At 47.1% G+C, this 12,558-nt stretch overlaps 1 protein-coding gene across 1 annotated transcript in view; it reads right to left on the bottom strand.

The window, feature by feature from the left end:
• ITGA9 (integrin subunit alpha 9) overlaps nt 1-12,558 on the bottom strand; it is a 361,696-nt gene that overhangs the window by 241,979 nt on the left and 107,159 nt on the right. The gene's annotated exons all lie outside the window — the stretch shown is intronic.

The raw sequence follows: 12,558 nt of genomic DNA, 5'->3' as shown, positions 1-12,558 counted from the left end.
AGACACTAAGAGGTTGCCCTAGATCAAGTCACATTCAAACTTTTCTGCCCCCTGCTTCCTCAACATTGTGTCCTGCCAGAGAAGGGCTTCATCACCTTTTGTGCTTCCTGGAGGAGAGGTCCTTGAGACAAAGATGTGGCCTGTTTGCTTCTCTGACTCTGCCCTGGGGACCAGTAGGTACTGCACAAACAGAAGCAGAATTAAAGGCCCCAGAGGGCCCACTGGCTCTGGACTGCCAGGCAGTGAGCCTTCCCTGGGCACGGTTAATGCTCCTCTCTCTTCTTTGGACTCTAGGTTTTTGGGGGTGGGGACATATTATTTTCAGATAGTAAAAAAAAAAAAAAAAAACTAGAGAACTTTCCTGGAGGTCCAGTGGTTAAGACCCCTTGCTTTCACTGTAAGGGGCACAGGTTCCATCCTTTGTCAGGAAACTAAGATCCCACATGCTAAATTGCAAGGCCAAAGAAACAAAAAAAAATTGCACCCATCCCCCTCACCCTATACTTAATTATGACCACCTTGATCTTTTATCAGAATAAAAAATAACTTGAGTTTTAATAACTTGCTTCCATGGTGCTGAAAGCACTTTCCAGACAGCCCCCACCCACTCTGAGAAGCAGACGCTCACTGGTTGGGATGGTCCACACAGGGCTCTTCTGCAGCTGTGCTTTGTCACCCAGGCCTGGAGAGCGCCAGAAATTCAACAAAACAGCACAGCTCCCAGGGTAGGCAGCCAGGCTCTGGGGTCAAACTGGGTTTGGGGCCTGCTTTGCTGCTTTCTACTCATAAGAGCTTAGGCAAAGTCACTTGTCTGTCTGGGCCCCAGTTTCCCCGTGAATAAAGGGGGTGATGACAGCCAGTCCTTCACGGGGCTGCAGCAAGGACTAGCAGAGAGCTGGGTAAAGAGCTTCTAGTGGTGCCTGGATGGGGCGCGCATTCAGCAGCTATTAGATATCATCATCAATGTTACTTCTGTGACTCTCATTACTTTCAGTGGGCTTCTCAGGTGACTCAGTAAAGAACCCACCTGCCAACACAGGAGACACAGGTTCAATCCCTCGGTTGGGAAGATTCCCTGGAGAAGGAAATGGCTACCCACCCAGTATTCTTGCCTGGGAAATTCCATGGACAGAGGAGCCTAGTGGCTACCGTTCATGGGGTCTCAAAGAGCCAGACACGACTGAGCAACTGAGCATGCATGCACACACAATACCTTCAGTTACCCATAAACAGGAGACAGCAGAGAAAGTCGAAGGAAACAGGAACCTGAGCAACACACCAGCAGATGTGGGTCTGTGGACCACGCTGTCACACACTTGCTGAAGGCCTGCTGGCCGCCTGTGGACCCCTACTCCTCACAGTGCTCTGAGCCACCTCTATGCCCAGGAACAGGATATGCTAGAATCTGCTACTGACAGATAGGAGTGTAGGAGCGTGAGCTACACCAAAGACACGTGGTGAGGGTCTAGGGCTGGAGTGACAGCAGCCTCCAGTGGCATCAACTTCCTCTCCAGAAAGAGCCTCACCAGTGGAAATCCTTTTACCAAATGTCCAAAAGCAACTGTGTCCAGCAGTCTGACTCCCTAGCCTTGACTCAATGTCCCTTCAGAGGAGCTGAATCCAAGGACACAGTTGCTGTGCAAAAAGACCCTTGAAGGCAAGTCCAGGGCGAGGTCCTCTGGAAGGTTCTGAGAATGTGCTCCAGCATATTATTGTAAGTCTGGAATAGTGGCTTCCATTCGGCTGGGGTCCTGATGCCTATGTAGACCCACTCTCCACTGTGACCTCAGACCTGCGCTTCCAGGAGAGGGGAGTGGATCTCCACCCCTGGGAAACCTTCCCTGTGCACTGAAGGGATGCAGCTGTGAAGGCTGTGACCTTAAGAGGTCTGCACAGTTAACTGTCCCCACTCTGATGGGCAATGGCCATAAAACATCAGAGATCCTTCCAAAGGCTTCATAAGGAATCCACTCTGGGGCTAAGAAGAGACAACTTAGAAAGTTTAAGAAAAGGTAACTACATCCCAGGGAGAGTTCAACAGCTTTATAGCTTATTGGTTGAAATCCTGAGTTTTAATTTCAGATTGGATCTTAATGGAGCAATCCTTGGCTGCAAGAACTGGATGAATATGGAAAAACAGTAAAGAATAATAAGGAAAAAATCAGCAAAGGTGACTCTTGGGACTGATATTTTATTGCACCACGCTTGATCCTAACGCAAAGGTCAAAAAGCAATAGGATTTTACTCTTTACTTAACCTGGAGCTTCTCCAAGTATTATTCGAAGTTAGGTCGTTCTGAGGATATGAAGAGGATTCAAAAATCAGAGAGCACTTACTCTGGAGGGGAGTGGCAAACAAAAAGGAAATACACTGTTAACAGCCTTAAAAGAAATACCTACCCTATGAAGAATCCCAGCACCGAAAATAAACTTCACATAAATGTAAAATAAACTTTTACGAGCAATCTTCTCCGGGTGCTGATATTTTCTTTCTTCCCATCTGACTTAAATACAAGCCAGGCAGGATGTTGACTGAGGTGAACTTTTCACTTTTAGATAGTAAATGGAATGTTGTAGGTCCTGTGCTAAATATAAATAAATCTTAAAATGGTCTTCAATAAGGTCAAATTCTCAACAGGATGAGACTGACTATATGCAGAGTCCGAGGCTTCTCATGCGAAGTGTGCAGAAGGCCTGCTCACTCTGCCTCACTCCAAGGCCATCTGAACAAATATTTGTGGGGTGGCTGGGCTTCCCTGGTCGCTTAGATGGTAAAGAATCCACCCACAATGCAGGAGACCTAGGTTCAACTCCTGAGTTGGGAAGATCCCCTGGAGGAGGGCATGGCTACCGACTCCAGTATTCTTGCCTGGAGAATCCCATGGACAGAGGAGCCTGGGAGGCTACAGTCCATAGATAGGGACGCACAGAGTCAGACATGACTGAAGTGACAGCACACATGGTGACCCAGAATCCCTTTCTTCCCCCAGCATCACTTTCTTCCCCCACTTTCACCGTGTTCAAACTGACCTGACCGTCTACTCAGGAGCCTCACCTATGACCCCCTATTCTGAGAACACATCACATTCTCTACTGTCACTGTAAACAGTCATCTACTTTTTATAGTGCAGCCTTGATATGCCTCCCACTGAGTGGTCAGCTCTGTGTTCCTTCCCCTTGAATTTGAGCAGCTGTGACTGCCTTGAACAGCAGAAGTGATGTTCTGTGACCATAAGACTAGATAATAAAAATGCATGTGCTTCCACTCAGCTCTGTTGAGACTCTCTCTAGGAACAAGGCTGCCATGCTGGGAGGAAGCCCAGCACCTTGAGAGGCCACAGGCAGGTGTCCTGGCTGGTAGTCCACCCAAGGGTCCTACCCCTGCCAGGTGCCGGCCAGACATGTGAGGGAAGGTCCTGGACCTGGGCATCTCCCCACTGAGGCTTTAACAAGCCCTCCCCCTCTGCTCAATCTGAACAACCCACAGAATCCAGGAGCAAAATAAAATAGTTGTTTCAGACCCTGAGGGTTTGGAGCAGTTTGTTATGCAGCAAGAGTAACGAGGCTACCACATCTTCGTGAAGAGAATCACAAATTTGAATGTGAAGCCCAAGTCACAATCAAGCCAGGTGTCACACACATGGGAAAAGGCTAGTACCAGAGGAGGAGAGGAGTTTACAATCCCACCAGTGGTTTAACCTCCCAAGAGCCTGGGCCAGTCACTCCTCTGAAGTCTTCAGTGTATGAACTATAAAATGGAACTTCTGCTGCTGCTGCTGCTGCTAAGTCACTTCAGTCGTATCCGACTCTGTGTGACCCCAGAGCTGGCAGCCCACCAGGCTCCTCCGTCCATGGGATTTGCCAGGCAAGAACACTGGAGTGGGTTGCCATTGCCTTTTCCGATAAAATGGAACTAACAGAACCTAATAAGACCTTGTAGGGATCACATGAGACCCAGCACACAAAGGCTCTTTGATGCGTGAGGCATTATTAACATCACATGTGAGGTCCTTTCAATATCTCATATATCTTCCTTTTAGATATATGAATCCCATGACTCCACAAAACCTGGAAAGGTCTGTTGAAAACGTAGAATGAGATGTGGTGATGAAAGCAGCAGCAGGTAAAAGCTCAGATGAGGCTTAACAAATTTCCTAACTGTACCATTTTTCCTCCTTCTAGCTGACTCTTCTCCAGTAGACTGGTTGTCTCTAAAATGGGTAGGTAGGAGAAGGAAATGGCAACCCACTCCAGTGTTCTTGTCTGGAGAATCCCAGTGACGGCGGAGCCTGGTGGGCTGCCGTCTATGGGGTCGCACAGAGTCGGACACGACTGGAGCGACTTAGCAGCAGCAGCAGCAGGAAAACTACAAATTCTATTCCTAAAAGTGTGCATATACAAACAGCATGCTTTACTGGTGTTTCCATGGCTCCAGGTTTAGAGTGACAATAAAAGGTGTTGACTTTTTTCTATAAGTGCAATTCTAATTGCATGACATGTATTACCTTATTCAGTCCTCCTAGCAATCGTATTAAATAGGTTCTAATATTAGCCCAATTTTATAGGTGAGGAACCTAAAGTACAGGGAGATCATATAACGCAGTGACGAGGTAGCAAAACCTTAATTCAAACAACAGGCATTGTGAAGCAGGGCCCACACTGACCACTGCACGGCAAGGCTTCCTCAAGGCAGTCTTCTTGAGGGTAAAACGTGAACTCCCATTCAGTTCACGTCCTATCTAGTCACTGGGAACTTATACTACAAAGTCCTCTTAATAATATTCTACCACTCAAACCACTTTAAAGAAATACAAGGAAATGACAAAAAGGACTTTCAACAAGAACGCAGCAAATACATGTTTTCTCTTCCACCTGGACTCCATGTCTGAAGTACCTGTTCACGTGTTCAGAGTCCCCGGACATGTTTACACCTCAGGACCCAGCAGCTTCCCGATGGTCATTCATGGGCCACCTTGTACAGCTCAGATCCGAGTGATATTCTGAGGCAGCACTCAACAGGTTACCCAAACAACTTATAAAACCCCAGAAGTCTCTCCAGCTCAGAAGCCATGTGGCAGGCATTTGGTTCTCTTCTCTAACAAGAAATGCTGTGTCATCAGATGCCCTTTTGAATGTTTGAGACTGAAGGACAAGCAGAAGAAATGAATGAAATAAAGAATGACGGGTCCTTGGATGGTGAGCTGTGAATGGGACAGGACGCTCCCCTGTCGTCTTCCAGCTGCGGGATCTGCTTGGCTGCCTCATGCCTACGGAAGTAGTAGGCAGATCCCCTCCTCACAATCCAGACCTCCTTTGCAGTCCGGATCAAAGGACCAGTGGCATCGCCATCCCAGGAAGCAGTCCGAAATGCACCTTCCAGCTCCCTCCCCAACCCACTGAACCAGAAACCGTGTTTAACAAGTCCTGCAGGTGATTCGGCTACCCACTAAAATATAAGAACCATTCACCTCAAGTGAGCCACAGATGTGAATCTCACAGCCACATAAGGGCTCTGGTTCACTTTGGCTGAGTCCTGGTCCCCTCTCTGACTAATGTTTACACAGTACTCCCAGTCCCTTGAATGAGATCACACTCAGGACCCTTCTGAGGTTTCCAGGTGGTTTCGTGGGATGGACTCGGCCTTCTTGTCCAATTGTCTTAATCAATCATTTCAATCATCGAACCCAAGCTCCAGGCAACACAGGTATGGTCTTGTGAGACCCCCAAGCACAGCTCAGATCTTGCATGCTCCCCCAAGCTTGTAGACAACTCATGCTGTGACATGCTGCGTCCAGGTGACCACCCTGCCCAGGGCTGACCCCTGGCCAGACAGCAGCTGCTCTGGACACTCTGTGCTGCTGTGTACCCGCTTCTGCCCTTAGCAAGTGCCTTTGATGAGATGTCTTCCATCAGCCAGTCCTCCCAGGGTCCACCCACTGGGCCTGTTCTTCTGCTTTAATTATCACATCTATATGAGTAGTTGATTTGTTTGATAAAGGTTCAATCAATTCTTACCACCAAACTGACAGATTATTTTATAAATCAAATCTGATGAAGTGATCACTGTCTACAGTGGTCCGATTTTCAAGTTAAGGAAAACACTTATACTTTATAGAAAATATAAAATAAAAACTTAAAAAATTATCACTCTCAAATTGATATTTCCTTCTCAGAAAAAGTGGGCCATGTCTCTGTCCAGAACCTGTTTGTTAGGAAATAGGAGAGCACGATGAACCTACTACGCAAGAGACCCACTGCTGCTGCATACCGTCCTAGCATCCAACGAAAACAGCTGAGCCTAATTTGACTCCTGACTCAGGGCTTTCTGGTTCTGTCCACCTCTCACCACGGGAGTCTCATAACTTGATTCTCACCGAGCACTACTTTGGGGATATTCTTTCCTAACATCATCTCATCTCTCTACTCTCCAAAAGTATTCCATTTCATTCTCATTTCCCTTTTGCAATTAAAAAGAGAAAGGACCAAAATAACAGTCTGTCTCTTCAGAAACTGAAGGAAGCCCTCAAAGGTCAAAGTTTGCTTTGGTGAAAAGGTCAGATGTTCTCAGTGGTCCTCACCGAGCTCAGTAACAGAGGTAGATCTTTCTCCCTGAGGAATCTACCATGTCCCCTGATTCCTAAAACCAGTCTGACAGATAATACCAAAGGGTGACAGAAAGGGGAAGGGAGCTACCTGCTAGACACCAGCAACCCAGATCTAGCCACTTCCAGAAACACAGTTTCTGTGTGGTTCCAAAGCAACCTGCAAAACAAGCGGGTCCCCAAACTGTTCGCTGCAATTCACAGCAATATCATACTGCCACTCCTGTCCCAAAGGGTCCCTCCCAGTAAGAGATCCAGTGTGTGAATCTTCTGGACACTCAACATGTAAGAACAGCAACAGCCAGAATAGCACACAGAACTCCAGAGCTGTCCAGCAAAAGCTGCCAAGCACTTGAGAGGTGCATCCTGTTTGGTCTTTGCTGGACCTCCCAGAGGTGCTCAACCAAGGCCAACAGTGGCCAAGCCCAGGGAAGAAATGCTAAGACTCTGGTTGAGGGGGTGCGGGTCAAGGCAGTGGCTTTGGGACATGGCAAAGTCGCTGGCCAACCCCACTTCCAGGGAGCTGCTGCTGCTAAGTCGCTTCAGTCGTGTCTGACTCTGTGCAACCCCATAGACGGCCTCCTACCAGGCCCCTCTGTCCCTGGGATTCTCCAGGCAAGAACACTGGAGTGGGTTGCCATTTCCTTCATTCATAACTGCATGATCCTCAGAGAGTTGAAAACCTCTCACAGGCATGACTCACAGATACACATTCTCCAAGAAACCCTTAGCAGCACCAACATTTTGTCAATATTATAAGTTAGAGGCCCAACCTGGCTTCATGCTCAGCAAGTACTTGGTCCCCCGGAGCCCACAGTCTGTCACACTGAGGTTTCCCCCATGCATACAAACACCATGCCACAGGGCCTTTGCTCATGCTGTGCCCCCACCCCCAGCAAACACCAACCCATCTCCAGTGACTCAGTTCCTCTCTCAAACTTGCATCCTTCTGGCCTCCTGGCCTTATTGTTGTTTAGTCGCTCGGTGTCTGACTCTTTGTGACCCCGTGGACTGCAGCATGCCAGACTTCCCTGTCCTTCACTATCTCCCACAGTTTGCTCAGACTCACGTCCTTTGAGTTGATGATGCCATCCAACCATCCCATCCTCTGCCACCCCTTCTCCTCCTGCTCTCAGTTTTTCCTAGCATCAGGGTCTTTTCCAGTGAGTCAGCTCTTTGCATCAGGTGGCCAAAGTATTGGAGCTTCAGCTTCAGCATCAGTCTTTCCAATGAATATTCAGGGTTGATTTCCTTTAGGATTGACTGGTTTAACCTGCTTGCATGCAGTCCAAGGGACTCTCAAGAGTCTTCTCCAGCACCACAGTTTAAAAGCATGAGTTCTTCAGCACTCAGCCTTATTTATGGTCTAACTTCTTTATCACAACCATACATGACTACTGGAAACACCACAGCTTTGACTATACGAACCTTCGCTGGCAAACTGATGTCTCTGCTTTTTAATCCTGGTCTTGTAGCTATTAACAAAACTAACCACTTCCCCCTGGGTCTCTCAGCACTCCAAACCTTGTGTGTATTGTGTCGCTTACTTACATTCTAGGTGTGTGTTTGTAACATCTTCCCCACCAGATGCTGGCTTGTGTTCATGATGTCTCATTCATCTCTGTACTCCAAGGCACAGAACAATGCCTCCAGTACAGAGCACCAGGATTTAACTCATATGAGCTCGTTAGACCAGAGCCCAGGAAGGTGATCATTTGGGCAACTGCATCAGCATAGAGTATCACCTGACTCACCGCATAACCAATGTTACCTGCTAACTCTGCCAAAGCAATTGAGAGAATCACAAGATTTTCAAAGAATAAGACACTGAGGGAGCATCTGGGCTAAGCTCCCTCTTGGTGCTGGGCCGGGGAGCCTAAGGCTCATGCCTAAACACCTCTAGTGATGAGAAACTCACTACCTCATGAGATCATCAATTCTAAAGAACACCATAAACCACAGATGATGAACACACGAAACCCATCCCGTTCAGATCTCTGTCCTCTGTGACCAAGCTCTGCTCAAAGTGAAAGTGTTAGTCGCTCAGTCATGTCCAACTCTTTGCGACTCAATGGACTCTAGCCTGCCAGGCTCCTCTGTCCATGGGATTCTCCAGGCAAAAATACTAGAGTGGGTTTCCATGACCTTCTCCAGGGGATTCCCAAGACAGGGATTGAACCTGGGTCTCCCACATTGCAGGCAGATTCTTCACCGTCTGAGCCACCAAGGAAGCCCTTAGCTCTGCTGAGGACCATGGCTAATCCACCTTAAAATCCCCAGCACTTATCTCACCAAAGTGGAGCTAAAGTAGGTGACTCAAGTAATTGTGCTGAAAATAGATCATTAGTTTTGAGCTGCTGCTACTGCTGCTGCTGCTGCTAAGTCGCTTCAGTCGTGTCCGACTCTGTGCGACCCCATAGACGGCAGCCCATCAGGCTCCCCCGTCCCTGGGATTCTCCAGGCAAGAATACTGGAGTGGGTTGCCATTTCCTTCTCCAATGCATGAAGGTGAAAAGTGAAAGTGAAGTCGCTCAGTCGTGTCTGACTGTGGACTGCAGCCCACCAGGCTCCTCCATCCATACGATTTTCCAGGCAAGAGTACTGGAGTGGGGTGCCATTGCCTTCTCCAGTTTTGAGCTGAGCACTCTTTAAAAGAACGTATGGCATTACACCAATGTCAGTTTCCTAATTTTGATTGTATACTATAGACTGGTGAGGTGTGATCACTGGGTAAAGGCTACATGAGCAGTTTCCATACCATTTCAACAACTTCTTATGAGTCAAATGATTTCAAAATAAAAGGTTGTTTAAAATATATCATATATGTACACATGTGTATATACATATACCCATGTATTTATGTACATATAGAATATACTTTTAATAATTATTTGTGTGTGTATATAGAGACAGACAGGCAGACACAAAGAAAGAGACAGGGAGAGATGGGAGCCAGGGTCACTGCCCTGGGCTATGTGCCCATACAGGACTGCTTCGGACATGGACACAAGATTTTTCTGTGGCCTTTACCATCTATAAGAATCATAAAAGATGTGACTAATGCCATTACCTCATGGTCATGCCCTCTCACCCATTCTTTTATACATCCTGAGACCAGCGAAATCCGACCAGTTCATCTGCCAGTCCCCCTAACCCCACCCCACATCCACATACCCCAGACAGAGTATGAGGCAGGTTCCCACATATGAATCAACTCAGCCTTTAACCAGCAGCCAAGGTAACACTCCAAGATCCCTAGGAGACCACAAAGTGGGAAGTAAGCAAAGCCACAAGGAGCACCCCCCACGTGCTAAGCCCTCCCTGGGGTGCTCTGCACCAGTTCTCTCCTTTAATTCTCAGTGCAATCCTATATTGTGCCCATTCCACAGGAGAGAAAAACTGAGGCACCCAGGAGGGAGGAATGTGCCTCAGGTCATCAGGCTGGCGAGTGCAGAGATGGAAGTCAGACCCCAGCTGGGTACACACTCAGCGCTGGCTCACGACAGGAGAACCCCTGACCAAGGGTCAGCAAGGATGCTGGGTGGGTTTTCAGAAGCCCAATATCCATCCTGTTTTGTACACACCTGTTAACTTCACAGATGCCTTAAAGGCCAACACTCGTTTCTACCCATCTCTAGAGATGGTGTTTTTGAACATCTGTTAAGTCCAGGGGCTTCTTTTAGTTCCTGTCTCCTTGTTAAATCTAGGTGGGGATGGGTGTAGCTGGAGAACCAGGCCCTGGAATTTTGTTTGGAGCTCAAGGTCCTTCAGCGAAAGCACCGGGGCCCCCCAGCAGCACAGTGTTTGCGTGGTTGGCATCTAAGAGATGCTGGTGAAGAAAACGGGCAAGTATACCCGACTTGGTGAAGCATCACAATTTTTAAAAAGACACCCACTTATCCAGTGGCTGTTTCCTCTTGTCATAAATCAGCAATAATTTAATGATGGGGAAGAGGAGTGTGGGTCACATTTTCTTCCATTAAGACCAGCAATCAATCAAGCCTGCTAACAGCCCAGCTAAATTTAGCATGAGATATGGGTTTTCAGAAAGTCCTCTACAGTGTGGGCGGCCACTAAAAATATAACAAAACAATGAAGTCACCAGAGGATGGATAGAGGTCTATAAATGGTGGGGACCCTAGAGATTGGTATTTGGGCCTGCTCAACCTTTAAACAGGTCTTATCGATGAGAAAGACCTAGAGAAAAGTCTCTAGAGGTCATCACTAAGCTCTTCCGTTATGAAAACGTAAAGCTGAAGAAGAGTATCTGTGTGAGTAGGGAAAAAAGAAAAAGGAATGGGTGAATCCAAATTATTGGGAGAAAACTCATCTACATGGTAGCAATATTTCCTAAGCTTCAGGACAAAAAAAAAATGTGGTCAAGTACATGTGGGAAACACTGAACATGCAAAAGAGGGAAAGTGTATCCCTCTTGTGAACACTGACTTCGAAAAATTCTGGGAGGTCCTCCAATAAAGAAACACATCCAACATTAAACACAGTTTTTTCCATAATCTATTTGAGTACAGGCCTTTGTTTTCTTCTTGAGTGTAAAACCTGTTACCATCCTGTGGGGGTGGGTGGGTAATGCTTTGAGAATGCTCCCATAAGGGATGAATATACTTTATGTAGTCGATGTAATTAAACAGGCCCTTAGCAGCCTGGATGAGAGGGGAATTTGGGGGAGAATGGATACATGTATATGTAAAATGAGCTCCCTTGCTGTCCAACTGGAACTATCACAACATTATTAATCGGCTATACTCCAGTATAGAATAAAAAGTTTTTAAAAATTGCAAAGCAACTATAAAAAGTAAAAAGTAAATAAAATAGGCCCCTGGGTGTCATCAAAGACTGTTGCGTAAAAATGATCAGTTTGTGCGCTGCTGCCGCCATGCAGAACGACCAACAGCACTGGGAACTGTCAGGAAAGATGGGAGAAACCAAGTCAAGCCCAGTGTCCTGGGTACAAGCAGGACTTTCAGATGAGTGTGATGGCCTTGTGACCAAAGCCAACATCAGATGGAACACAAGCAGCTGTAACACTGACCCAGCAAAGCCCCGGATAGGAATTCATCCTCCTGAACCTGACAGCCAGATGCTGAAAGACGCTCACCACAACACGACAGCAACAGGGGATGGCAGGGGGTGAGCAGAAAAAGTGTGGGCACATCCAGAATGGGGAAGTGGGACTCTACCACAGACCCCTCAGTTCCGAGGCAAGCAGTGTGGGCTGAGCGCCACCTGTACCACAGGCCCCAGGAAGGGCTGGTTGAAAGTGCGCTGATTCAACCCGGATCTGGTTACCCCAAACTTCAGCAGGGAGTTGCTGGCAACTCTCTGAAGGCAAATGGAGAAGCTCTCGCGTGACGACTTTACAAGCAATCAGGCCACGTGGTCTGACAGGTATTCATCTACTTTTAATTACAATCCCACAAAATATTTTAACTCACATCTGTTCCACAGTATCTTGGACAACACACACAGAAATCAACTCAAAATGAATCACCAGCTTCATGGTAAACTTAGCAGTCAAGTATCTTGGGCATATGTTCACCCTGGACCTAGTCCAGCTTCTTCTAACAGTCAAGGAACATTTTACTGAGCAATTAGTCAATGTCAATTTCCCTGCCTGATGATGGCAATACAGCAAGAAATGAGACAGTCCTTGATGTCAAATCTTACAAGCTTTCAGGAGCTCTTCAGGGATCTGTCATTAATAAAATTATCCCAAACCTCTCTGAATCCATTTCTCTTTCTCACTCATACTGCCCTGGCTGTAACCTAAGTTTAGGAATCCTTTTGGTTCATTAATTGATAGGTAGGTAAAAGACCCTGATGCTGGGAAAGACTGAAGGCAGAAGGAGAAGAGGGTGACAGAGGATGAGATAGTTGGATGACATCACCAATTCAATCGACAGGAACTAGGGCAAACTCTGGGAGATGGTGAAAGACAG

This window comes from Bos taurus, chromosome 22 (genome assembly GCF_002263795.3).
Source record: "Bos taurus isolate L1 Dominette 01449 registration number 42190680 breed Hereford chromosome 22, ARS-UCD2.0, whole genome shotgun sequence".
Classification (NCBI taxonomy): Eukaryota; Metazoa; Chordata; class Mammalia; order Artiodactyla; family Bovidae; genus Bos; species Bos taurus.
This window is presented reverse-complemented; position numbering and strand designations above follow the sequence as displayed.